Source organism: Podarcis liolepis, assembly GCF_965112155.1.
Source record: "Podarcis liolepis genome assembly, chromosome: 4".
In the NCBI taxonomy this organism is placed as follows: domain Eukaryota; kingdom Metazoa; phylum Chordata; class Lepidosauria; order Squamata; family Lacertidae; genus Podarcis; species Podarcis liolepis.
Window position 1 is genome coordinate 43,355,676 of NC_139558.1, and position 26,748 is coordinate 43,382,423.

General features: G+C 40.8%; 1 long non-coding RNA gene across 1 annotated transcript in view; it reads right to left on the minus strand.

The window, feature by feature from the left end:
• LOC310706401 overlaps positions 1-26,748 on the minus strand; it is a 303,174-nt gene that overhangs the window by 142,215 nt on the left and 134,211 nt on the right. Inside the window, exons 3-4 of the long non-coding RNA XR_014525837.1 lie at positions 19,699-19,887; positions 8,064-8,087 (exon numbers count right to left, since the gene is read on the minus strand). This is a non-coding gene — a long non-coding RNA (uncharacterized lncRNA). The remainder of the gene's footprint in view (positions 1-8,063; positions 8,088-19,698; positions 19,888-26,748) is intronic.

Below are 26,748 nucleotides of genomic sequence, written 5' to 3' on the forward strand. Positions count from 1 at the left end.
TCTGAATATCTAAAAAGGAATCATGTCTAAGAAACTCCAAAAAAACCCCAATACATATTCATGCCTGAAGATTCACATTCTGTGATAGACAGGAGGGTATTTCCCTTGTCATACTAATTAAAGCGGAGGCATTGTTATACTGCATGTATAGAGCAGCTGGGTGTTTTCTCCCTAGCAGTTGCACCTGCATTTTGACTTGAGGACAGCATGTGTAGAAGAAGGAGCTGCCAATGTCAGTTGGTATCAACCTTGGCTTTCTATCAATGGCATGACCTGGCTGATGAAAGGAGATTGTGACTAGGATATAAAAAAGATTAATTTCCTCCCCGGTTCCAAGTGAGTGGCACAGCTCACACACCTGGAATTCTTTCCACTTGGTTTGCATTTACAGATTTTTTCCTTCATGCATGAAATGGCACAGTGCTTGATTCTTCTGATTACTGGGCTTCTCGATTTGTTTCCTATTTCACTTTCCACCTGAGGCCACCACACTGTTTCCTAGACTTTAAATAGGGAGATGGTTTTGGATGATGTGAGTATGAACATAATGGCAGAGATTACCAGGCAGCAACAGCGGGTTCTAAGCCCAAGGGTATGACTTTGACTGCAATCCTACACCTACTTTCCTGGTCATAACTGCCCCAAACATTTTTAAAAGCACCCTGATACCACTTTAATAGTCATGGCTTCATCCAAAGAACCCTATGAAATGTCCTTTGTTAAAGGTGCTGAGAGTTACTAGGATATCTGTGTTCCCCTCACAGAATTACTATTTCCAGCATGGTCTAGCAACCAATCTCTCTTCCCAGGGAATTATGGGAGTTCTTTGCCTTTTGCATGCAAAGCAGGTGTTTTGTGACCCTTCTCCTAACCACTGTTAGTCTGGCACTGTATGATAAGCAGCCTCGTATAACCAACATGCTTAAGTCTACTTAATGCATAAAGAGATTAAGACCATAGAGTAAGCTGTCCTGCCAGGCTTAGCTAGGTCACTCCCCTTAACATTGAGGGGGTAATAAAGCCTATTGTTCACTCTCCAGGCTACCTGGAAGTTCAGTGTGTGAAAGGGCTAAGCTAGTTGTCCCAGCTCAGGCTGCATGGATCTCAAAAGCCACTCTTGAGGTTCTATACCAATAATTTAGAAACTCCTACCACTTTGAAACTAAGACAAGCTTTACTGCCTGTGCAACTTTTTCTGAATGCTGTATGGAAAAGCACATGAGCCAGACCTTTGAAGAGTTTGTAAGTAAACCAATTTGAAACCTACCAAATGTGTGGTCTTTTCCTATGCTGGGGAAGTTTTGGAATTTGCAAGGCCATATTTAAAGGTCTATAACAGCCTACAATTCCAGGCTTTATTTTGCTGCATATTTTGTAATTTTAAATCTTTTACGGGGTTCTCTCACCAAGGAGTACTTGCCTCAAACTTGGATATTGGCATCTAGGAATTCTCCTTTTATACCTATTTTTTTTCCTTGCGCCAACAAGCACATTATAAAAATGCTCCTTTAGTTGCCTATATTTCTCTTGGCTGAACTTAAAGTGTTGGTACTAACCTTTAGAGCAATAAATGACTTGGGACCCAAGTATCTGAAAAAGTACCCTTCCCAATATTAGATGGCCTAGGCTCTTAGATCTGGAGGGCAGGCCTTCCTTGTGGCTCCACCATTAGGGAAGATACATTAGGTGGTGGCTTGAGATGGGGACTTCTCCATGGTGGTGCAGCCAGCTTGTATAATGTCCTCGGAAGCATGATTTGGGCTGATGCCTGTTGCATTTCACCACCAAATAAAAATACACCTCTTTTCACCAGCCTTTCAATGATTTCAGTCTGCTGTGTTAATGAGAGCCATTGTGGGGTATCTGGGGTTAGATGCTGATTTTGTGGTTATTTTATTTTCCCTTTTAGTAGTTCATTGATTGTGGTTTTGGTGGAGACCCTTGGATGAAGGGTGGGTTAAAAATTTATCAGACAAATGAATAAATAGAAGTATACAGCAGCACAACATTTAAATTTTCTGGTAACAATAATTATTATGAATATCTTCTCTGAAGGTCAGATTTAAGTTTCAACATTTGATGTTGATCGCCTTCAATCAGGCAGCAAATTACACTATCAACAACAGAAAGATCGTTTTTAGAAGTAATCACTTCGTTGAGGCTTATAATTAACACTACTTTCCCTTTAATAAAGAGCATTTACAAATAACAGAAATTACTTATATACATGCCAATTTCAAGAACCACAGTGACTAATTCTATTAGCTTGCTTTTTAAGAGGCTATTTTTATGTTTTAAAAGTGCAATATGCTTTTGCTTCTATCATTCACTGAAAACCTCCTCTTAGGTCACCACCAAATAACCTTTTTATTGAACACTTATCCTGATTTGTTGGAGACGATGACTATACAATGTTGGCTGCTTATTGAGCATTCATTTTGTTATTATTATTTTTTTGTGGGAAGTTATATGGCATCATGTAAAGCAATTGTTATCCCAAAATTCCCCATACATTTTCAAGCCACAAAATGTTTGGTTTTCTTTGGAACAATATTTCAATATTTGTTACTCAACAATGCCAAATTCACTTTAATTATGCGACCTGAATTATGCAACCGTGTGTGCTTGAGTCTTGCTCAATAGTCTTGCTCAATAGTCTGGAAGACACCATACATTTAAAGCACATTTCCTCTTCACAAAGCTACACAAGTCCAAGCACCCTTAATAAACTAGTTTCTGCAGTTCTTTTGGGTGTGGTTGGGTGCTTTAAATGTATGTTGTGTGCCCGGCCTTGCTTTCATAACAAGTCCTCTGATTACCAAGGAGTAGCAAAACTCTAATAATTCAACTTTTACACCCATACTGAGCTGCTCAGATTTCTGACAGCGAGCTCAAAATCCACCCCAACAATCTCTGACTGAGATTACTAATGAATGCAATCTATCCCCACAGTCTGTTTACTAAACTGAGAATATCCTGTCATTTGTGTTCTTTTTACATATTTTGGCACCATCGTTAACTTCCCTCAAAGGAACTATTCTGTTCTGAGCAATAGCCATCACATTTGTCACAAAGCAAGTGAACTTTTTCACTATCCCGGAATGTATCCAGGACACCCAATCTTCCCATCTGGGTGCATTTGGTCTCCACACTCCTTTGTGCTTCTCCTATAATTGCTCTTCTATAAAACAGACCTATCCATTCTATGCAGCCGTCTTACAGAGGGAAGCGATGTGATCTACTCCCAGCATAACTTTGTTTTATGGCCCTATTTTGCTTCATAGGTGGCTTTTGCCTCTTTGTTATCTACTTTCAGAAGGCAATTTGCTCCATTGATTTGAAATATTGTACTATGTAGCATTACTTGAAGCTTTCTCTCTCTCTCTCTCTCTCTCTCTCTCTTGAAATGGAGGAATATTTTTAAAATATAGCATACTATACACATTAAGATCACACGGGGAAGAACTGTGCTTCATTTTTTATAGCACTATATTGAACTTGATCACATGAGAATCCATGTTTTGGCTTGGGAAGGTATTCCATAGCTTTTCAAATATCTTTTTGTTCATAAATTATCTCTCCAGTTTACCATACTTGGACCTGTTTTCAACAAATGCTTGGAAAGTAAATTAGATTGTTTGGACAAACGAAAATAATTAAGTTAATTTGAGACTGTGCATTATAAAGGAAAGAATAGTTATAGTAAATGAAAATATTTGGAAGCCTTTTTTTAGCTAATTCACAGTGATGTTTTTGTTCTTTTTTGTGAGTTTGTAAATATGATATGGCATTTACATATATGAAATGTATAGTATTATGTGTGTTTTTTTGTTTTTTCCTTCTCTCTTTTCTCTTTTTATTTTCTTTCTTCTTTATTTTCTCACTTTGTGTCTGTATTAAATGTCGTTGCATTTTGATATTTTTTAAATTCAAATTAATAAAGATTTAATAATAATAAAGGAAAGTAAATTAGGAATTTCTTCACTGTTCCTTGCCACAAACTCCATACATTCATAAGGCAGACTTATGAGACTTTCATAGAGACTGCCCAGGTTGCATATGCTTGTAGACACACACTTTCTCTCCCCATGACTGGCCTATTCTTAACTGGAAGTTACATTCTGGGGCATGCGCAGAAGGGGCATTTCTTCCTGGGGGCAAATTTTAATTTGCTTAGAAGTTAATCTGCACATGTGAATCAAAATGTGTAAGTAATCTAAGTTTAAAAGTTCAGTAGGCATCATAGTAGAGGTCCCTTAAGGTACCCACCCTGGCAGGGACAAAATGGCCTCAGAGCACTGAGTGACATTTCCATCGCTTGCAGCAACTCATACTTAAAGGAGTATTAGAAAGAAATGTCAGCTGTTTGTCATTTTTTACGTCTTTAAAGAAGTCAATTTTTTGGTTTTTGTGTAAGATTGCTAGCTATACCAATGAAGAGATTCAAATGAAAATATTATAGATTTTTGGTTTAATAAAGATTGCAAGATGATCCCAATGCTTGCCAGGGGCAGGGTGCATACCTTTGATTGTCCTTTTTATTTGTCCTGAACACACATCACAGCCAGCCTGAGGCTAAAAGCAGATGGTACATGATTATCTTAACAGAGTCAAAAGAGTTATGGGAGAGGCATGTTAGCAGCTGAACAGTCCCCAGAATTGTAGACAATGCTTGTGCTTTGTTTCCTATTTATCGGTGGAGTGTGATTATTTCAAATGGCAGAGTATTAATTTACTAATTAGAGATAGTCACACTAGAAGATGCTACAGCAGTACATGTTATCGCATACATTAAGATTTACATTTGTCCTTCATGGGATCTCAAGGACAGTAGCTCTGACAATGGGATACAATACAAAAAACAACAACAACCCAAAAACTGTATACATTGACAAAAATAAATTGCATACATTGAAAAATTGTTATTAGATGGCATTTTTAGGTGGCCACTAGCCTAGGGGTTCCCAAAGAACATGTATATAAAAATGCAATAGGAAATCATATAGTATCAAGCACAAGGCATTACAATTGCTACAGTAAGTAGGAAATGTGAGATTTTGACCAGCTTCGGCCCATCTGAAGCTGATACAGGCTCGTCTTATCTTGAGCCAAGCAGAGTAGTCCACACAGCAGAAGGATAAGCAGGTAAATGTGCCACATGCTAATTTATTTACAAGCTATGCTGAGAGCATACAAACATGCATCCTGCCTCTGTGAGAGCAGAGAAGCAACTGTCTCTCTAACAAAGAAACTGAGAGAACACTGAAAAATAGGAAACCAGTGAACGTCACATCCAGTCTCCCATTCCCATGGGAATCCAACAGTAACTTGGACTGTGGAATGCAAAACAATGTCTTGTGACATGCATTCGTTGCTCAGTGAGGAAGCAGAAACCATCCCTCAAGCCCCCCAGCAACTTTCCAGTGGTTTATGGGGGAAAGAGTGCAGAAATTACTGCACTAGCCAATGATATAGGCATAAGAACTATTTCTCTGTTTTATTTTATTATTTATTTTATTTCATAAAAATTATATACCACTTGATTGTTAAGAAGCAAAAACCCTCAAACCATCTATGTATGGTTCTGTGTGTCTATCTATGGTTTGGGGAACAGTCTGGGTGATATCCACAGGTTCCTTCCAGGCCTGTGAACCTATATCCAGGGAGGTTTAGCATCTAGTAGAAAAGGCTACCAAACCAGTTCTTTTGTTGAGATAATGCCCTTAGCTGACCAGTGAAGTATAGCCATTTGCATGTACTAAGAGGCTGGAAACCATTACAGTTTTGGGTTCAGGTATTTTGTGCTCTTTTACCTGCTTTCTTGATGGGCCAGCAGTTTATAGTAAAGTAAAACACATATTGTTTTTGTTGGGGTTGCCCAAATGATGGGGAAATGAGACATTGCCAATGTTATTTCTACAACCTTAAAATATTCTGTTTCAGCCACACCCCACACCCCAAAGTAATAATTATAAATTCATTGAACTGTTGGTATCACTGACCAAATCTTTGGACAATTTGGAATATAGCTCTGATGAGCTGGAATTTTCTACTAGGTAGTGCACTGCTTTTCTGGGAAACAGCAATGGCCATAGGTCAGCCATAATTAAGAACATAATAGTGTAAATGCATGCATGTCTACTCAGAAGTAAAACCCATTCAATTCAACAGTGAGCCTGTAGAGGGCTGCAGTACGTGTTCTATTTATTTCCATAGGAAGAATTTAAAGTCAGGATTACAGGGCAATCTGATACATGTCTACTCAGAAGTAAGTCTACTGAGCTTAGTGTAACTTACTCCAAGGTATGTGGGTATAGGATTGTAGCCTTAAGTGTTCTCAAAGAAGATGTCACAGTCCACAACCATCATTGCATCGTGCCCATTTGTTGTTGTTGTTTAGTCGTTTATCCGACTCTTCGTGACCCCATGGACCAGAGCACTTATCTGGAAACATCAGCCTTCCAATATACTTTTGGGTGGATGGAAGTGTTGAGGTATTTTACAGTTATCAAACCGATGAGAAGAGTTATGTGTTTGTTTGCACACAGAATTATTTATATTATAAAATATAACCTAATTTGTATCCTGCTGTGCTTTCCCAAGGGGGAAATTCAGTGGATGGCAATATAATAAACAAAAGTTATATATGGTAAAAATATAATAACACTTATACAACTCCTAAAATACAGCATGAAAAATAAATGAACTAGAAAAGTCCCTCAAAGCATAAAGAATCCATTATTAATATATTGCAGTTAAGATCTTAATAAATAGGAAGCACTGCAGATGCAAAGATCTTGCGATGAGATGAGAGCTGAAAAGGAAACGATGCTCATATCATCTGATCTTTATCCTGCATAGCAAATACCAACTGCCCTTTTTCCAAGTGCCTATCTAGCCTCTCACTGCTCTTAAGAGTTCAAAAAACTTCCTAATGCTTAATCCAAGGAATCTTCTTGTTTTCCAGGGCATTCTGAACTTCCAGGCTCTTTTGATGGGTTAACTAAGCCATGTTTAAAGAGCAACCATCACAGACATATAATTTCAAAATCCTTCAATTCAAAACACACACACAAATAGACACAAAAAGGAGCCTGCTGTTATGAGATGGCGTACCATTTATGGGAAGAGTGAGGCGGCTGACATGTGAATACTCTCCAGGAACAACTCTATCTCTTACCAGTTCTCTGTCCTGCATGTTAAGTTACTGTTGTTAAACATAGTTAAATGGGGCTCTGTGATAAGTATGTGTAGAAGCTGTCATGTGTTTTAATCTGGTTTTAGTTTATGTCTGATTTTATTTTATTTTAAGCTTTAGATACTTGCTTTTAACTGATAATTTCATACTTTATGCTTTTTGTAAACTCCTTTGAGGCTGTATGACAATCGGGCAGTATATAAATGTTGCGAAATAAAATATTTTGCCACAGGACACATTGTGACATCAGACATTTTGGAGGAGGGAGGAGTTAGATTTACTGCCACCATTAATAATGACAACTATACAGTTAGCATCAAGTCTACTCTGATCCTGAATAATCCATCTGAACTGTCCTCAAAGTTTCTTCTGTTTGATTGAAAAGAAGATTGACATGAACTTCCACAACTTTTCAGGTGGAGTCTGTCCAATTTCCCAGGCTCACCTCTAGGCCAAATCACTCTTCTTCGTCATCTCATATCAAAGACTTATAAAAGTTGTGGCTGGGGCTCCTTTTGAAGCAAAGCTGAAAGCCCCCTGACCTTTTAATGTTCAAATCTACTCTAGCTTAACACCATCAAAGAAAACCTTAAAGGGGAAAGGAAACCACAGATCCCACTCATTATAGTGAGGCGTTTTGATGCTTACCGTACAGAAGCCTTCGAAGGGGAAACGCACTATAAACATGTCTTGGGGTTCATTAAGGTTAATGGGGAGAGACATGGGAGAGACATGATTTCTGAAAGCCTCCTAATTAAATTGATTGCTGTGGCTTTTCCCCAAGGGCCAATACTCCGGCTGTAAAATGCATGTATAAACAAAGCCCCTTGACTAACAGTGAAATCAATAAGTATGTCATACTCACTTACTCTTGTGTTCAGCTTGTGTTCTGTGACAGATCGTGGTGAAGACATGCAAGAAAAAGAGAGTATTCTGATGAGCATTAGATATGCTTGTTGTGCAAGAAGGCGTCACATGCTTCAAATCTAGTTCAGTTTGTGATCGACCGAGGGAAACTGGCCCACCAGCCATGTACTCTGACCTACCAGGTGCTTGACTTCCCTTCCACACACAGATACCTTACCTCCTACTTTACATTTTTACAGTCCAAAACAGTCAGAAAATACAGGGCTTTTAAGTTTCTGGTGGGCCACCATCCAAGGTGAGAGAGGTTCAACCTTCTGGGTCACAAGTTGCACTGACTCATTCTAGTTTGTTAATTTGCTGTAGATTTCAGCAGCAGACCTCACTTTCAATATCATGCACTACCGCAAGGGGCCATTGATGGCCCTGGCTTTTCTCCACTCATTCCTCACCATGAAGAAAGGAACAAAAGTTTATATGGCACATCTGTGCTATGTAAAGGAGTAGTCAAACTAAGGTGGGGCATAATGACTTACATGGGCCATACAAATTCATCCATGAATTCTAGCAGGCCAAACAATACCTTGTGGTAACACATTCTCTCTTAACTTAAATGCTGTATGATATAGCACAGTCTTTTATATGTTCCAAAACTATGGCTAATTTAACTGAATGACTCCTAAGACCTGTTATTATGAGAGAGAGCTGTAAGTTGCCCTATACCAAAAGGGATCATCTAGTCCAGTAGTGTCCTCTCTGGCTGCTGTCCAAGGTGCTGCACAGCTAGATGTGCTCCGAAGAATTCAAATTGTAACATGCTTAATTCAAAGCATTTGATCTAAGGACTTTGACCCTCCCAGAAGGACAGGCCACTCTTGTATTATTATTATTATTTTAAAAACATAAGTTGCTTAAACTATATTGTAGGAAGCACTGGACATTTTGCCAGCTGCCAGCCATAAATGGCTCTGCCCCATCAATATGCAGACACATAAGAGTTCAAACTTCAAATGACATTATTCATCAAATCCAAACACATTACGTCTTTAAGTTAGCACAATAGCAAAAGATTCTGCCCATGAGAAGCATTAATGATTGTTTAATGCCCAAGCTGCTGCATTTATTTTAGGTCTTAAAATCATTACAAGCCCTAAAAAGGGAAAGTGATTCTTTGCCATTTAGAGAAACAGTTCTTGATAAGGATTCACATTTTCTTATTAGCATACAGTGCCCTTTTTAGTTGATGCAGGCTCCCACCCCACCCCCCGCTTTACCACCGCATCAATTCTGCATTTCGTTATTGAATACATTTTGTAAAAAGTCTTTCAAGGACATTTTAGCCCTAAAGCAAGACTACCATATATATTTGCAAAAAAGCGCAAGGCTGTTTGTATACTTTTCAAGATACGCACGGTAAAGGGAACTTTTAAAATGTGGCAATGATTTTTAATCATTAGCCAAATAAATCTGAAAGTATTTTGGTTGCGGATCTCATCTCTAACAGAAGAACCGAGTTAAAGTCCAAGTCTGTGGTTTGTGGGTGTGTGAAATAGAACTGAAGGACTGGGGTGGGGGTGGGGAGGAAAAATGATTTTGTGGATAGAAGAATAATTCAGCAACAGATTAGTCACAGACATACAGGCAGAACTGTACAAACTTCATCACGAAATCTTGACAGCCTATCCCCAAAGCATCACGGTTCCATAATTCTAGACTTTGGCCTTTTTTTGAGCAGAGACTGATAAATGTGCCAATTTCGATCCTGACCTTGGATGATGAGGTCAGGCTATCAAATTCATTTTCACTTGCAGCCTGAACAAGGGCATAAGAATGGGCCATCTTCCCAGGAAGGGGTGGCAGGGGTGGTGGTGAGGGAGATAATGTATGGGCAAACATAACAGAAGCTAAAAATGGCAGCAGAAAAAAGCTGCTGTCATCATTTGAATGTGGCTTTAAAGGGGCTTTTAGAAGGAACAGCTACTGTCAGACACAGTTTTGCTCGTCAAATGCCTTTCAGATTTCACTCTACGTTGTTTTAGCCTAGAACAATTTCTTGTCATTGAATGGGAAGTAAATGCACAGTAAGAGCATTTATTATGTTTTGCATGGGCTACCCCCTTCTTGTGGCAGAAGTCAGGAGGCACACATGTTCTCGCACATCTTTGCTGCTCAGCTTCTGAGAATTGCATGGCACACCACAAAACTACTCATAGTCCATCGCTTTCCCCAATTATTCCATTACTATCAGGATGGATATTTTTTAGTAACCTAAGTCTCCCATGCTAAAGATATTTAGATTTTGTGGCCTTTTCTTGACCTGTAATTGGTCTATGATACACAAGGACATGGAAAGGGAAATGATCTGGTCTGCTTCAAAAACAAGCAGACAGTTCCATTTAGCTCAATAATGCCAAACAAGACACACCAATTTTATAGGAGGAATCAGACAAACCTGACGTATGAATGCAGCATGTGCAAGAAAAGCCTTCTTTCCACATTTTCCCCAGATACAGTTAGCTTTTATGGGCTAGCATGAGGTTGAAGGGGACCTTGGCAAAATACCTTCTAAAGGGCTCCCTCCTATGTGGGTGAGCCTGGTGGCAGCAGCAGTGGTGATCTGGTCAATTCTGGTCTACACATAGCATCATTCTGGGGCAATGTGAGAAGAAGGCTTCAGGGAGACTCCAGGAAGGTTTTTTAGGCTGGCTGATAAAGGGGCAGGTTTGTAGAAAAATATCCCTTTATCTGGTGGCAGGAAGTTGCTTAACAGAGGTAAGGTGGACTGAGCAGAGGAGTCCACTTTGCTGTGGCCGGGTCTCCCTTCTGCAGGCAACGCAGGACCCAGTGGACTGGGATGTGCCCATCACAAGGAGTAATGATCCACTAGGACTTAAAGTCTGTGTTCTAAGATATACAAATTGTCCTAACAGAAAAGGTGACGATAATGCAGCTAATCATTTGTCCCACGTAATTTGATTAATTCACTGAAGAAGCTGTAATGAAAGCTCATGTGTATTGATCGTCAGAATCTCTGAAGGTCGTTATTTATGTGTTCTAACAAAAGACCAAAAAGTCCTTGTGAAAGCTGAATAGAGCCAAACCTCAAGATACCATGGAAAAATGAGCTTCCATTAACTGCTGAAATATCAGCTGGTCAAGGTTTCCTAGGATTAAAACTAGCAGTGAACTTGAGAGAGGTACAACCTATAGTCAAGAGAAGGGATGCGTGAAAAGTGCCATTATTTGTGCGTCTTATATCAAAATGCTTTGAAGGAGAAGGAAGCAGGCTGCCATGCATAGAGTACATGCATGATTCTCTAACAATAATGTAAGAGAGTTTTAGGTCATTGTTAAAGTAACATGTGTGTATGTGTGGATCATAGTGCTCCATCTAGTTTCATCTAGATAAAAAGCCTTCTGCAGAAATTAGTCACCAATATTGCAAACTCATTTTGTAATGCATTGCAGCTGAAAGCTGAAACCTGGATCTGCCCCATGATCCCAAATTTGACCAAAAGAGATCTGTTTTCTTTCATTTCCAGCCCTTTTCATGCATTTAGCACTGAAAGAGGAACAGAAAGTTCAGAGAGTACACTGACACTACAGGACTGTCCGCCCCATGGCACACAGTTCTCCCCAGTTCTAAAACCACTGTTGTTGGGCTAGTGTGGCAAAGTAAGGTGGGGAATCCTACACAGAAATACTGCTTCACATGGAGGTTTCCCCATCTTCTGGGACCCTGTGCAACCAAGGTTCCACAATCTTGGGAGTTCTCTGTGTGAAGAGGTAAATGTGATGCACCACAGCTCAGTGTAGAGCATCTGCTTTGCATGAAGAAAATACGAGAATCAATCCCTGACATCACTAGGTAGGGCTGGGAGCGACCCACCTGGAACCCCGGAGAGCTACTGCCAAGCAGTATAGACAATAATGAGCTCGATGGACCAATGGCATGACTCAGTATGTTGTATTCTATGAGAAAACAATATGGCAGCCGCTGTTGGCCCATTTCCAAGGAGCTAAGACCAGCCAAGCTACCACTTGAAGCGGGGGGCAAAGCTTTTACTAGAAAGCCCTCTGCCATCTCATATTGGCAGGTCATAACAATATAGAAATACATTAAAAGCAGGTTGAAACAAATTACAGTCAGATTCGTTGGTATGAAATAGAGATGCAAAGCCCCCCTCCAAATAGTACAGTGGTACCTCAAGTTACATACGCTTCAGGTTACATAAGCTTCAGGTTACAGACTCCACTAACCCAGAAATAGTGCTTCAGATTAAGAACTTTGCTTCAGGATGAGAACAGAAATCATGCTCTGGCAGCGCGGCGGCAGCAGCTAAAGTGGTGCTTCAGGTTAAGAACAGTTTCAGGTTAAGTACGGACCTCCGGAATAAATTAAGTACTTAACCTGAGGTACCACTGTAATGGAAAAATTGGGAGGGGTGTGGAAAATGGGGCATGTTCCCCTGTTTTGCTAGTATTTTGCCAGGCCTTCACATCTCTAGTCCTTCTAAATCTATCTCGGTATCTTTTTTAATATCTCTATCTCAAGTGACAAAGAATGAACGGTCCCATGAAAGTGGTGGTTTTAGTGGAGCTATTTGGCCTAGATTTAGTTCTGCACAGCTTTTCTAGTGCTTCGGTTTCTGAAGGGCAGCTATGCTTCAGCAGAATACAGCCCTATAACATCTTAGTGGCTAATACACTTTACTGTGGCATTTATGGGGTCAAACTCTTCAACTGGCTGTGTTCCTATATGTCAGGACTTGTTGCCAGCCCTGCTTAGCTGCACCTGTGTTGGAATCAGGGTGATCAAATCTGATCCAACAAAGCACTCTGCTTGGATTCTAAGCAAGGCTTGGATTAGCCCTATGGAAAGAAACAGTAGCTGATGCTGCCAATGGATTGAGTTTGGGTTTTGTACAGTGTTCCAGTCTATAACCTTTGGACTGATTCTCTGGATTTGGCCCTTGCTAGCTTCATTTGAGTTAGAGGCATTCAAGTGGTTTGAATTCTTGGATCTGAACTTTAGCCTGGGCCATGTCTTCATCCCATTCTGGGTTGTATGGGGACTTGATCCACATAAAGTGCATTAGCTTTATGCGGGAAAGGGCGTATGGTAAGGGAAAGGTATATGACTTGTATCCATATTACAAAGGACAGCAAAACACATATTCTTGACTCTTTATCAGCTGCTTCTTCTCTTTGTGAAAAGATGCTATTAAAAAACTGCTTTTGATGAACCACTTTGAGAGGTGTGGTTTTTAAACAATTAAGTGGTATATAAATTGTATGAAATAAATAACAGTGGGAACTATTTTACACCAAGCAACATTGAATACTTTCATTTCATTTCATTTACTTCATAATTTATATACTGCTTAACACCATAGTTTGTGAGTGGTGTATAATAAGGTTGCAAAAAAAAAGTGTGAAAGATAAAAATCAGTGAAAACTAACAATAACATTAGCTTACTCAAAATCTGGTGTGAACTGGAAGGGAGGTCCACAAAGCTGGAAGGCACGGAGGTCCAGAAGGCATGGCTGCTGATGAATGTGAGCCATGGAGCACCATTCACAGGGACTCCCTCAAAGACCTCAGTGGCCAGGCACAGATATAAGGCACAAGGTGTTCCTTAAGCTACACTGACTGCCAGTTGTTAAGAGCCTTGTAAATTAATACAATAACCATGCACATGGCCTGGTAGCATTTGGGTAGCTAATGCAAGGTTTTAAGAACCAGGGTTATGTGCTGTTGGTTGCTTATCTTCACCACCAGTCTAGCTGCAGCATTTTGACCCAGCAGGTACCTCTGAACTAGGCCCAACAGTAGCCCCACATAAAGTGCAGTGTAAGAACTGATTCTTAGCAGTTCATGAATCACGTAGTTAGTGTACCTGTAGCAGCTGGCAAAAGGCAGTCCTAGCCACTGAGGCTACCTGAACCTCCAGCAGCGAAGATGGACCCATGAACACCCCAAACCTGGCCTAATGCTCAGAAAGGGCTGAACTAATTTGCGGGGGTGTGGGGAAGGGGGCGACACACAGCAGAATAGAAAAATATTTTAATTTTACATTTACAGATAAGGCTGGATGCATGTTTAAAGAAGCTTGGTAAAGGAGGATCCATTGCATCAAATTTTTGCATTAGCAAGATTCACTGCAATGATGCCGTCAGGCCTGTATTCATACTGAGCTCCTCCTATACTGGTGCTATTTGTTTGGAAGAGTGTCTCTAAATCACATCGACTATACAGTAATTGCTGTTTACATGGTTGCAGCAGGGTGCTTTGAGCTGCTGGGCTCATGCAGATTACAATGGCCAGGTCTGCCATTTCCCTGTGCAGGTGTTGGTTTACACAAACCATGCGTTTGGCAGGTCTGCATCATGTCAAGGTACATGCATGGGGAATGATCATCAAATACTATTGTTTTAAGGTTGGGAGTTAGAAAGAAATTCTTAATAGGGCAGATGGACTGCTGGCCTAGCACATTCTTTGATAAATAAACTATGGCTGGTACGCTTTTGGGAAAAAACCAAAGCTTAGAAGCTGGGAACTCCAAGGCCATAAATTAGAACAAGTCACAAACTACAAGTATCTAGGAATGGTGGTACAGGCCTCAGGAACCAACAAACTACACATAAACTCCATTGGGAGTTCAGCGGAAAAGACCGCAAATTGTATCCTTAAATTCTTTAGAGCACAAGGGGGCTTCTTCGTCCCTGCAGCTCTAAAATTATACAAGGCCAAAACTTTGGCACAACTCCTGTATGGTTTCTTTTTGGGTCCGCCTTCCTCTGCTTTCTTCCCCCTTGAGAGAGTCCAATCTAGACTTCTTAGAGCTCTCCTCCAAGTCCCCAGATGTGTCTCAAATGCATGGATTAGCTTGGAAACAGGGATGATGAGAGTGGAGGCTAGCATCTGCCTAATATCAATCTACAAATGGCTGACATTGAATCTGCTCCCCCGAGGGATAGCCCCATTGAGCCTTTGTGACCAATTCCAGTCAGGCTGGCAGACTGGAGTCCTGAACACCCTCCAAAAATTGGGTTTTGCCTATCAAGCCCTTCTAAATCTGGGCTTGGGCCAGGCAAAAGCTATGGTCAGGCAAATAATATTAGACACTGAGAGACAACAGGACTGCGCAAGGTGCCCCGACTATAAAATTGGAGAAATCGAGAGATATATAGCCGCACCGGCAGCATATCTCTTCTTTCTCGTATCTAGAAATGCAAGGAGGGCCTTTACACTCGTCAGAAGCTTGGCTCTTCCCTCGCCAGTCCTGGATGGAGCTTTTAGAAAAGTCCCCTATGCTCAGAGACTTTGCACTTGTCCATTGGAAGAGACAGGAAGCCCAGAACACTTGTTCTTTAGATGTCCCTTTTATGAAGAGGCACATAGTAAGAGCATTGATCCCCAACTGGTGAGGCTCGCCAACCTCCCGCAAAAGCAAAAATTTGACCTTTTGCCGTTAGGCAAAGACCAGAAGATGACCTGGATGGTCACCAGATTCTGTGTACAAATCTGTAGACGCAGACCATCGCCCTACTCAAAATAGTCCGGCATGAAAATCCCCAAACTCGGTTCCATGGGTGACTCCGAGTCAACTCCCTGGGATAGTTCATTGAAATACATTGTTTCTAAATTTATTGTTGTACATTGTTTTACAATTGTTTTAATTGTCTGTTTTAACCATATTTGCACATCAGTTTCTAATGTTGTGAGTGTCCTCTATTTCAGAGGCTTCTACTCTGCAGCCTCTTATAGTTGTTTTAACTGCAAGTCTTTTAGCTCTTATGCTCCTACAGTTGTTTTAACTGCGTGTTTTTATTTGTTTTTAGTTCTTATCTGTTTTAATTATCAGTTTTTACCCATCCATTATCCGTGTTTAATCTTGTATTTTATTCAGATGTTTTATTCTATGCTTGTTTCTTTGTCCTTATTTGCTCTAACAATTATCGGTTAAAAAAACAAACAAACTGCTATTTTATTTATTTTATTTTGTTGGTTTTTTTTTGGTTTGTTTTATATCCTGGTCTGTGACCGTAATAAAGTTCATTCATTCACTATGGCTGCTATGTTGCCATGGGAACTAATTGCTACATCATTTTTGGGTGATGACCAGGAAATAGTTGAGAGACTCTTCTGGAAGACAAGAGCCATTCTGGAATTGGGGCAGACATACTTCCCCACTCCCAGCTGGGATGCCTTTTTTCAGCTGGTACTGAAATTTAATTCAAACTTTTGTATGCATTCAACTTAATTGAAAATGAAACAGATGAGGAAGAACTATAAGTTGTGACAGTAATGGCTTCAAATTATTTTGCTGTTAGAATGCATAGGCACTTCCCAACTTTTTAAAATACACTAAACTCCTAATGTTTCCATTTTGCAAACTATAACGTTTTCCAAGTAATCAATTTGCAAGTTTTAAATGAGCTTAAATACATCTGTACCTACATTTTTGTACGTTGAACGCCACTGCAAAGTGGCTGTGTTGCTGAGAATGATAAAAATAAAACGTGTTGGTTTTTTTTTAAAAAAAAGAAGATGTGGCAGATTTCCACTTCAGTGTCAGATCTGCAGTCTGAGTGGGTGGAATGTACTTCCCTCAGCTACAGAACTTATGTGAGGAAAAATCTTCCAAGCATAAATGGAATATCTGCCAGATTTCCATCAGCAACAACAACAACAACAGAGGTGTGATGCCAGGGATCGAGAGGTTGCATTAGTTAGAGGGCTGCTGCTACTGGTACAGGAATAGCTAGGAGCTGCTCGGATGGGGAAGCCTTGTTGGGCAGTTGTAGCAGCCACAATGAAGCAGGAGTGCTTGCGAGCACTTAAGGAACTGATGGGGGCTACTCTGGGCCCCTACAAGTGGGTAAGACCCCTTTCTCCTTGCCACTTGCATGCTCACTACTACATGAGAGGTGGGGAGATGTTTGCAGCCTGAGAGATGCACCCCTCATGGAAAACCTTCCAGGGGGAGCATCTGCAACCACCATTCATCAGCATAGAATAATAGAGTTGGACTAGATCTTGGAGGTCCTTCCCTCCAAGCCCCTGCTCAACGCAGGACCTGCAACACAGGATGAAACTAAAGTGGTATGATGCAGCTCTAAATGTACAGTGCCTTGGAGAAGATGGTAGTGTGTTTTGGGGCTGGGTGGTTGCTGGAGAAGGAGTACTGTTGGGTGGGAAGTCAACCCCTTTCTAGACCCATTGGTTTGCTCACAGACCTTTGTGACTTTGCCCAGTTTGGGGTGGGGTGGGTGGGGAATCACAAAAGCCCCAAGCCAATCTGAGGAGGATTTGCTCCTTGAGATCAAACGTCTCCTTTGCAATGCAAAATGTTCTTTCCAGAGCGATGGTTTCTTTTTCTTTCTTGGCTGTACAAAGCCTTGCACCATGGTGGCCATCTCTGCTGGGAGCCCAAAACATTTAAATTGCCACCGCATGAGAAGGACACAGGAAGTGATTGGTTCTGCCAGTGAGCATTCCTCTAAGATTACATTGATTTGCCTCTTTATGTGGTGTCTGAAAAGGAAAGTGTTCAAGGAAATGCCGCAAAGCTTCTGTTTACGAAAACAAATCTTGTGACAGCTAAAAGCTTTGAAACAGTTTTAATTATCCGTTAGAGGGCAGAATGTATAATTAAATGGTAATAAGCATACAGATAGAAACATAGTGCCCAGTTTGAACAGATTCATATTCCTTCAAGTGACCTTGAAAGGCAACAGAAGGCTGCTGGCGTTGAAGTTTGTGTCCATAGGAAACCTGTTTAATACAGTTGCCACAAATTTCAAATAAAGGCAGCATCTTTTGTAAGGAAAAAAAATTAAAAATGGATGAACTATCTGATTAGTGGGGAAATTAGCTGGTAGAATTGATTTTTCTTCTTCAGCCCTCTCCCCCTTCCCTCTGGGTTTCCTGTATTATTAGCACTTTACAAATAAGACAGATAATTTGCGTGATTTGAAAATCACTGAGCAGAATGAGATTCTTTTCTCTAGCTTTACATGGTTGTTTTTTTTTAATATACTTGCATCAGCTTAAGCCTGTTTGGTGAATATAAAAAGCTTTCAGTTATGCTTTATTCACATCTTCATTATAAATTCTAAATGGATGCCCTTATGATCAAGGTACAAATACTGGGTCTTGGAGTGTGCTACTTTCTCAAATGCCTTTGTGATCTTGGATTAGATGCTCAAAACTGGATCGTCAAAAGAACAAACCCACCCTTAGTCCTTAATGAGCCCACCACCACTACCACCACTCACTCAATGTAGAAAACAAAGCTAAAAGCCAATGTTTTAAGGCTGAGCCACATGTTAGAGATTTGCTATTTTGTGTTATACAACAGAGTGAAACCTCACTGTTTCGTTGAGTATATGGAAACTGTTCTGGGGGTACTTGTAACAACAACAATAGCAATATATGAACTGCATTAAGGGCAAGTGAATTCTTAGGTTGTGGGGATAGGGCAGAAATTCAAATCTCACACTTTCTGAAACACTATGTGAACCTAAACACAGCTGTCCTTCAAAATTCACAGTTCTCTGAATTTTGCATTGCAGTTCTCCACCCAGTAATGGGTACAAAAATGCAAATATGGGGGGGGGGAGGAGTGTGCATACAAATGTAGCATATCACTGAAAGTAGCATACAAAATATAGGGGAAATTGCAAAAAATATTTAGAAGGCAAAATTGCAAAGAAAAATGTGTTTAATTGGAGAAATTGGTACTGAGATTCTGATACATTTTCATGAGATAGTCAGTATTTAGTGGGAGACTTTCAGGCGCAAACCAAAAATTTGCAGTTAATTTTGCAATTGAAATGGATTTAAAGCACTCTCTCACCCTAGCACAATAAATCCACCAGTGTTTTGCTGTTAGGAAAGTGATAGGTAAATTCATTGAAAAGTGTGAGATGAATGAACGATTATTGAGAAGACATATCAGCACCAGGCAATCAATTCAGGATGGATGTTCATTGTCATATAACCTCCCAGCAAACAAGCGAATCAGGATGAATGCTCAATAAAGAGGCTGCCTAGAGGAGTGTATTTCTCTTCCTTGCCTCTTAATCAGCTAATCAGGGATGGAAACAGTTTAATTCAGTCAAGGATAGTCTTCCTAAATGAAGATGTAACATTTAATAGGGTTCAATAGGTTCAAATAAACATTTAACTGCATTTTTAAGCAAGATGGATTACATGGATGATAGAGGAACTGAAAAATTCAATTGACTTCTATTTAGTTATATATGTTTGGCTCTTAATAAAATATCTTTCACAACCAAGACTACTGCTCCTAATGATATAGAAGCAGGGTTTAATTGTGGGCAGGGCTCAGCAGAACTGTGTCCTGGAGTGTGCTTGGGATCAGGCACTTATTTATTTTATTTCGTAAAACCCAAACACCACTTGATAGTGGGGGGAGGGGGAGAGAACACCCCAGAGCAGTTTACAAAAAGGCATAAATTGAGGCCATGGTACATGGGGAAATGGTTAATGCCACACACACACCCCGTGCCATTGCCCTGATACAAATGCAGCCCCTGGCTGGCTTTGTCAAGAAAAAATGTATTTAACCTACAACCACACACCTACAGTATTACACTGACTTTACCTGCAAGAAAAAGTCACGTTCAGTGGGGATTCGTGAAAATGGGGTGTCCATCTTGCGAGAGCAGAAGCACTTTTCACTATGGCAAAGCAACCACTGGCTAAAGCCCACAGGGTATCTTTTCCTTCTAACAGCCTTGCAGTACCACACATCCAGAATTGTGGAACAAAGCTTCCAGATCAGACAGCATGGCTTAAAAGAAGAAGAAAAAACCATTGTTTAGAAACTAATTACTCTACTAACCGATGCAACTCCATTTAGACTAATAAAGAATAATTTACTTTGCTCCTAATATCCCCCCCGGTATCAATGAGTCATTCAATGACATTACCAGAAAATTGTGAATTAGCTATCATGTCTAGTTCTGATATGGTGCCAGTCACAGAATCCTCAGGAGACAAACTGGACACCTTGAGGAGCAGGCAGGATCTCTGACTCCAGTGCTGAGGATCTCCTTGAGGGGCCCTCTATGTTGATACCCAAGGAAGAACCTCTGGAAATGTCAGAGGAGTAGGTGGAGTCCACCACACCTTGACCTCAAAAGCACCAGAAGCTTCTGGTCATGGCCAAAGAGGGATGGCACATTACATTACATAGGTGCCAGGAAAAAACATTTGTTTTCTCCTAGACTTTAGGCAAATTATACAATCTATGGCCTAATAAACTGAATGGGGGGTATCGTTTTTGTTTATTGTCATGGTATGTATCTTTGTTACTGTGGTATGCATTTTTCTGTTTTTATATTTTAAACTGCCCTGTGATCTTAAATAAATTAACAAGGGCCCAGAGTAAGGTGTCTACTCATGAGTAAGCAATCCCTGATACTCTTTTATTGCCAGCAGCTGGCAATTACAATAGAAAATCCCTATCTATTTAGAAATTAGATTTTATGAGGCAGCTTTTGTACCAATACAAATGAGCTTTGTTGTAGGTTTGCTGATATGCAATTGTAGATGAACAAGAAAAATTAGAAATAAATGTTGGGTTTCATCCACAATGCCTAGTCATGCCTGCAGTGAACACTAGGTAAGGTTTTCAGACTAATGCATAAAATAGTGAAGACAATAAACATTAAATGTTAATATTAATGGTAATGGAAATCATCGTTACATTAAAAGATTGCAGACTTGCTTCTAACGCACAGTTGCAGCAGTTTTTATGTCACTGCAATTTGTCCCTTTAATATATAAAACTGTATAAAGCTACCATTTAGTCAAGTGAAAAAAACAGCACAGTCTTCCAGGCTGCAACATGGTATCATATAGTGGCTTCTTAATTATAAGGAGGAAGTAAAAAATCTGCTGCCAGTCTATTCAGTCGAAGTGACAACTGTTTTGATTTGTGGAGGTTTAAGCAAATGCTTTTCAATTTATTCTAAAATGTAAACACCCTACAGAGTGCTTTATTTATTTTTGGTTTTTTACAAACATAGCAGAAAAGGGAATTTTTCTTCTTGATTACTGGTTGAAATCTGTTATCAGTATGAGAAATATAAAACACACCTACCATGATAACATAATGCTACACATACAGAGTAACCCTATGCAAGTCAACTCATATATAAGCTGCACTGACTTCACTGTACTGAGACTTACTCCTAGTGTGTACAGAACTGCAGGCAGAGACGGGCAAATCTATCATTTTCTCATTTTTCCCAGTCTTCACATTTTCACAGCACTGATTTATTTATTTTTTAAAGTCCCCATGAAAATTCATCAACATTTTAATTTCCCCCTAATTTTCCTAAGCTATTATGTCTACCACAGACATTTTTACAAACCAATTTCTGATGAAATAATACATTTTTGACCAACATTTCCACTAATATGTGAATTTTTTAATGCAGACCTTACCCTAGTATAGTATTACTACTACAGTGGTACCTCGGGTTACATACCCTTCAGGTTACAGACTCTGCTAACCCAGAAATATTACCTCGGGTTAAGAACATTGCTTCAGGATGAGAACAGAAATCGTGCTCCGGCGGTACGGCAGCAGCAGGAGGCCCCATTAGCTAAAGTGGTGCTTCAGGTTAAGAACAGTTTCAGGTTAAGTATGAATTAAGTACTTAACCCGAAGTACCACTATACTTTGTACACATTCTTTAGCTGAAGAACTGCACGACAAAATCCAGCTGGTGTTACTTCCCAAGGATTTCTGTTCTTGCTTCAGAAAGCGTGGATTAAAGTAGGTTTGCCTTTAAGTGCAAATTGAAGGGAATTGAGGGCTGAGTGAGAAGCAATCCTAGCTCCCTGATATTTGCAGTTGGGGGGTGGGGCATAAGAAGACAGGCAAGGTGCTCGTCCAGCAGAGATCCCACTGTGTCCATGGAAAGCGTGGGAGGTAGAAGGCTACCACTGACCATGTTCCTACCACAGGAACAATCACAAGCCTTCCAAATGTGTCATTATAAGGGTAGAGGCAGACCCAGCTCTGGGTTCTCTGGATGTAAAATTGTGCCATTCCCAGAGGGAGGGGTAATGGGGGCTTGGACCGGAGCTGACTTAATGGTAAAGCACAAATTCTGCTTGCCCTCTGCCCTGGGCTGCTAAGAAACAGTGTGGCGGTAGATTTTCCAGGCCACTCTCCACTCCCACACTTGGGATGCCTCTGTAAAGGCATTTTATGTGTGCTATATTGCTCTAGCCTTGCAGCAGAACTAAACAGCTTCAGTTCAATGAGTTTGACCTGCAAACAGCATGATGTGGAATGAGAGCTGGGTATTTTTTTAAAAGAAAAGGTCCTTTCACTCCACTTTTTACCCTTTGGCCACTTTACCTTCACTTAAAATCAAATTAAAGTAGATACCCAATGCTTTCAGGCCACCCATGCTTTGCTGCCTTGTTGTGGTCTCCCTGCAGTCAGACTATGTGTTTATTCTCTAGTGTCGTATTTTAGAAGTAAAGTTGATTACCAGATGGATTTGGGTATATTGCATGGGAAAATGCTATTATAACATATATTTTAGCCATCACCCATGTTTCAACCAGGGCAGCCACCTGGTGAGCCACTAGTGCAACTACTGCAATGCGATCCTTGCTTGGAAGTCCTCCCAAGCTCCATGAGATTTACTCCTAATTAAGTGTGCATATTGGGGATGCGGGTGGCGCTCTGGGTTAAACCACAGAGCCTAGGACTTGCCGATCAGAAGGTCGGAGGTTCGAATCCCCGCGACGGGGTGAGCTCCCATTGCTCGGTCCCAGCTTCTGCCAACCTAGCAGTTCGAAAGCATGTCAAAGTGCAAGTAGATAAATAGGTACTGCTCTGGCGGGAAGGTAAACAGCGTTTCTGTGCGCTGCTCTGGTTTGCCAGAAGCGGCTTAGTCATGCTGGCCACATGGCCCGGAAGCTGTACGCTGGCTCCCTCGGCCAATAAAGCGAGATGAGCGCTGCAACCCCAGAGTCAGTCATGACTGGACCTAATGGTCAGGGGTCCCTTTACCTTTACCTTTAAGTGTGCATATTGGGGAACATCCTTGGAACCCTGCACACAATGTGTGCATTGGTGCTTAACACAGCTGGCCAACTCTGCAAGGCAGTGGTGCAAAGAAGTGGCATAAGAGGACCGAGGCCTCTTTCCTCCTTTCACAGTGGCATCTTCCAACTAGGCTGTCTGGTGAATTTTACCTAAACATTGGTGAATGGGACAGCATCCATCATCTGCTTGCCTGAGGCAGCCACCTCTCTCTACCCAATGATAGGGCGATCCTGAAAGGCTCTTCATGTTGTTGCTGCTATAATCAGATGTAACTGCAATGGACAGATTGTCAGAGTAAGCAGCAGGCCTTAATAATGGAGGGAATGAATAGAAGTAGAACTTCTCACTAAAGGTCAATGTATTTTGAACCATATGTAGAGGCTTTTAAAAATACCTATCCAGCTTTTTAACTACAAATCAGTGCTGTTACCCACTCACTATCAGTCTGCGACTTCCTGTACTTTGATAAATATTCCTACAGTCACATCAAGCAGGATTAATTAGTCAGTCTTTTCTTACAGGACTACATGCACTTTCAGAGATGTCAATGGAAGTCAGGTTTTTTTGTTCATAAATATATTTATTAATTCCCATGAATAAATAAATTCAATTTTCATTTAACTGTCTGGCCTAAGCCAACTTTTTGAACTGCCCATTTGCAGTTATGGGATTTACAAGCCTCTTTAGTCCCAGGCCTTCCTAAACTCTAGGATTCTGTTCTGCCAAGCACATTTTTTGAGTGTAAGCAACATTTCAAAATCATTACTACTCTTCTTTTTTTGAACCTCCATTTCACAGTTTAATAACTTGTTTGGAGTGCAGAAAAGGCCTACAGCTATATTTATAACACTGCATTGCTGGTATATTTAATCAACAGCTATAGCAAATCGCATCCACCTAAAATGTTCTCATTTAACCTTGCCTCCCACATGATCTCTTACAAATGTGTCCCATTTCATTATATTCAAATAGGACAGGGAAGAAATCCTGCATGCCAGAAATCTTCCTAATAAGACAGCGATTATATTCCACTTCCTCTTGACATCATATTCATGTGAGCAGGACCATGTTTACATCAAGACATATATGCCTTATATAAAACTTCATTGACACTATGGACCTTGCTTTCCTGCTGCTGATCTGCTCATAGAAATATATAACTTGTCCCTCATATCTCTTTCTGTACCTGAGAACTGAAAAGTAGTCAATGTAACACCCATTTTTTAAAAGAAAACTACAGGTAAGTTAGTGTCCTGAAACCACAGGTACATGGCAGCAAGTCTCCCTGGTGCACACAATCCCACAGCAGATGGTAGTACATAGTCCAGCAGGCAGGTAGGCCTACAGGTACAAAGTCCAGTCAAACCAGGTTCCTGCCTCTGCAGCCCATCCCAGGATCAGGGCATCTGGAGGTCAGTCCCAAAGAAGCAGAGTTCCCAAGAGCTCCCTGGAACATCCAAGCCATGGTCCAACCAATGTGGGAAGTTGACCAGATACAGCACCTCACCTCTGCTTCCCTTATATACCTTGCATGCTGATTGCAGCATCTGGGCTTGATGAAGCATGTGGCCCTCACCTGTTCCAAGCCTATTCCAGGTGAGCCCCACCTGGCCAGCTAGGGAGCTGGGCTGTGGGCTCTTGCCTGCCATAGCCTCCTAGAGCGTGCCTCCCATTGCTTCTTACACATCAGAGCCCACTGTGTTTGGGAAAACAGCCCCTCTGGCTCTGGTGATGGGCCCTGGTTCCTGTGCATTGACCCCATCCCCTCTGTTGCCCCATGAGTACCTTCTACACCAACCTCTCCTTCTCCATCACCAGCTTGCCCAGGTATGCCTGTCATGGCTATATCCCTTGCAAGGATCATCTTCCTTCTGCCCACTGTCCTGCCAGTTCATGACAATTAGCTTAATGTCAGTTTGAGGAAAACTGGTGGAAAGTATTGTCAGAGACAGAATTATCAAGCAGATAGAAAAACCAAGTTTTGCTGAAGTAGAACAAGCATGGCTTCTGCAATAGTAAGTCCTGTCTCATTAACCTTTTAGAATTCTTTGAGAGTGTCAACACACACATAAAGAAGAGATCCAGTAAAAAATGTCTACTTGGACAATCCAAAAGCTTTCCACAAAGTACCTCACCAAAGACTCTTGGGTAGGATCAGCAGGCATGGGATGGGGATAAAGCTAGGAGTGGTCTTCTTGTGGAACAGCAACTGGTTAAGAAACAGGAAGCAGAGATTAGGAATAAATGGCCCCCCATTTGGGGATTATATCTCACTCAGGGAGGAGCAAATTCTCCCTGCCCCCCTTCCAAGATACCTATGAATCAGAAGAACCCTTATTTTCCTCAATATGAAAGTCCCAGTGCTCTGTCTCTGAAACAGAAAGAAGCCTGAAGTGTGGACAACAAGTGAATGATAAATATTCCTGCATTTTAAATAGAAATATATCACCCATAGAGGCCCAGAAATACAAGGAAGTTTATACGCTGAAAGTATTACATAACTGAGTACTGATAATTGCAGTGTATTAGTCTTTGATGTAATCATTGCACCAGAGAAGAAATTATAGAATGAGAAGTAAAGCTTCCATTTTACACAAAACACGGCTGGTTGTGCATCAGGGACGCAAGCAGAGTACTGATATCCATTTATCCATTTATCCAAACTCTTATTTGAGGATGTGATATCACACCAAACAATGGAACATCAGAAATGAAAATGCTGTAACAACAACAAAAAGAGCCACGAGGGAAGAAGGAGGGAGGGGAGCCAGGAGGGGGGAGGAACAAGGGCCTGCACTGTTTTATTGTAATAGTGTGAATACCCTAATAAACTATTGATAAAAAAGAGGAACTACATTTCATTTTGAGTGCCTGCTCTCCCTCCTATGTAATATCCAAAGTCTGTATTACCTCATAGACAGGCACAGAACATTTCCCTTTTCGTGGTGGTGAACACCATATGCACTACCATTTAGGGGATTTGTAAGTACAGTGGTACCTCTGGATGTGAATGGGATCCATTCTGGAGCCCCATTTGTATCCAGAAGTGAACGCAACCTGCATCCGTGCGTCTGCGCATGTCGCTATTCACTGCTTCTGCGCATGTGTGTGACATCATTTCGACCGTCTGTGCATGCATGAGCAGCGAAACCCAGAAGTAATGCGCTCCGTTACTTCCGGGTCGCCGCAGCACACAACCCGAAAATACTTATCCCGAAGCTACTTCAACCCAAGGTATGACTGTATTTATGTTGTTGCTGCATTTACCCATTTATAAAAAGTTTTGGCTTTAAGCAGGTTGTCTAAAGTTGAAGAACATGCAAATTCCTTTGCCTTTCCTTAGCTGAGAAATGGTACAAGAAAACTTGAGCATTTTAAAATAGTATGTGTGTTACTATCTCCCGCCTTCCTTTTATTTCATGCTAAATCAATTTCACAGTGTTTCCAACTAAAATCACTAAATAAACATGAAAGCTCAGCCTAGATATGCATAAGGAGCACTAAATCAGCAATTCAGAACACAGCAGTTCCTAATTTGCCATATGGAAGCAAGGACCAGACCAAAGTTATGGGACC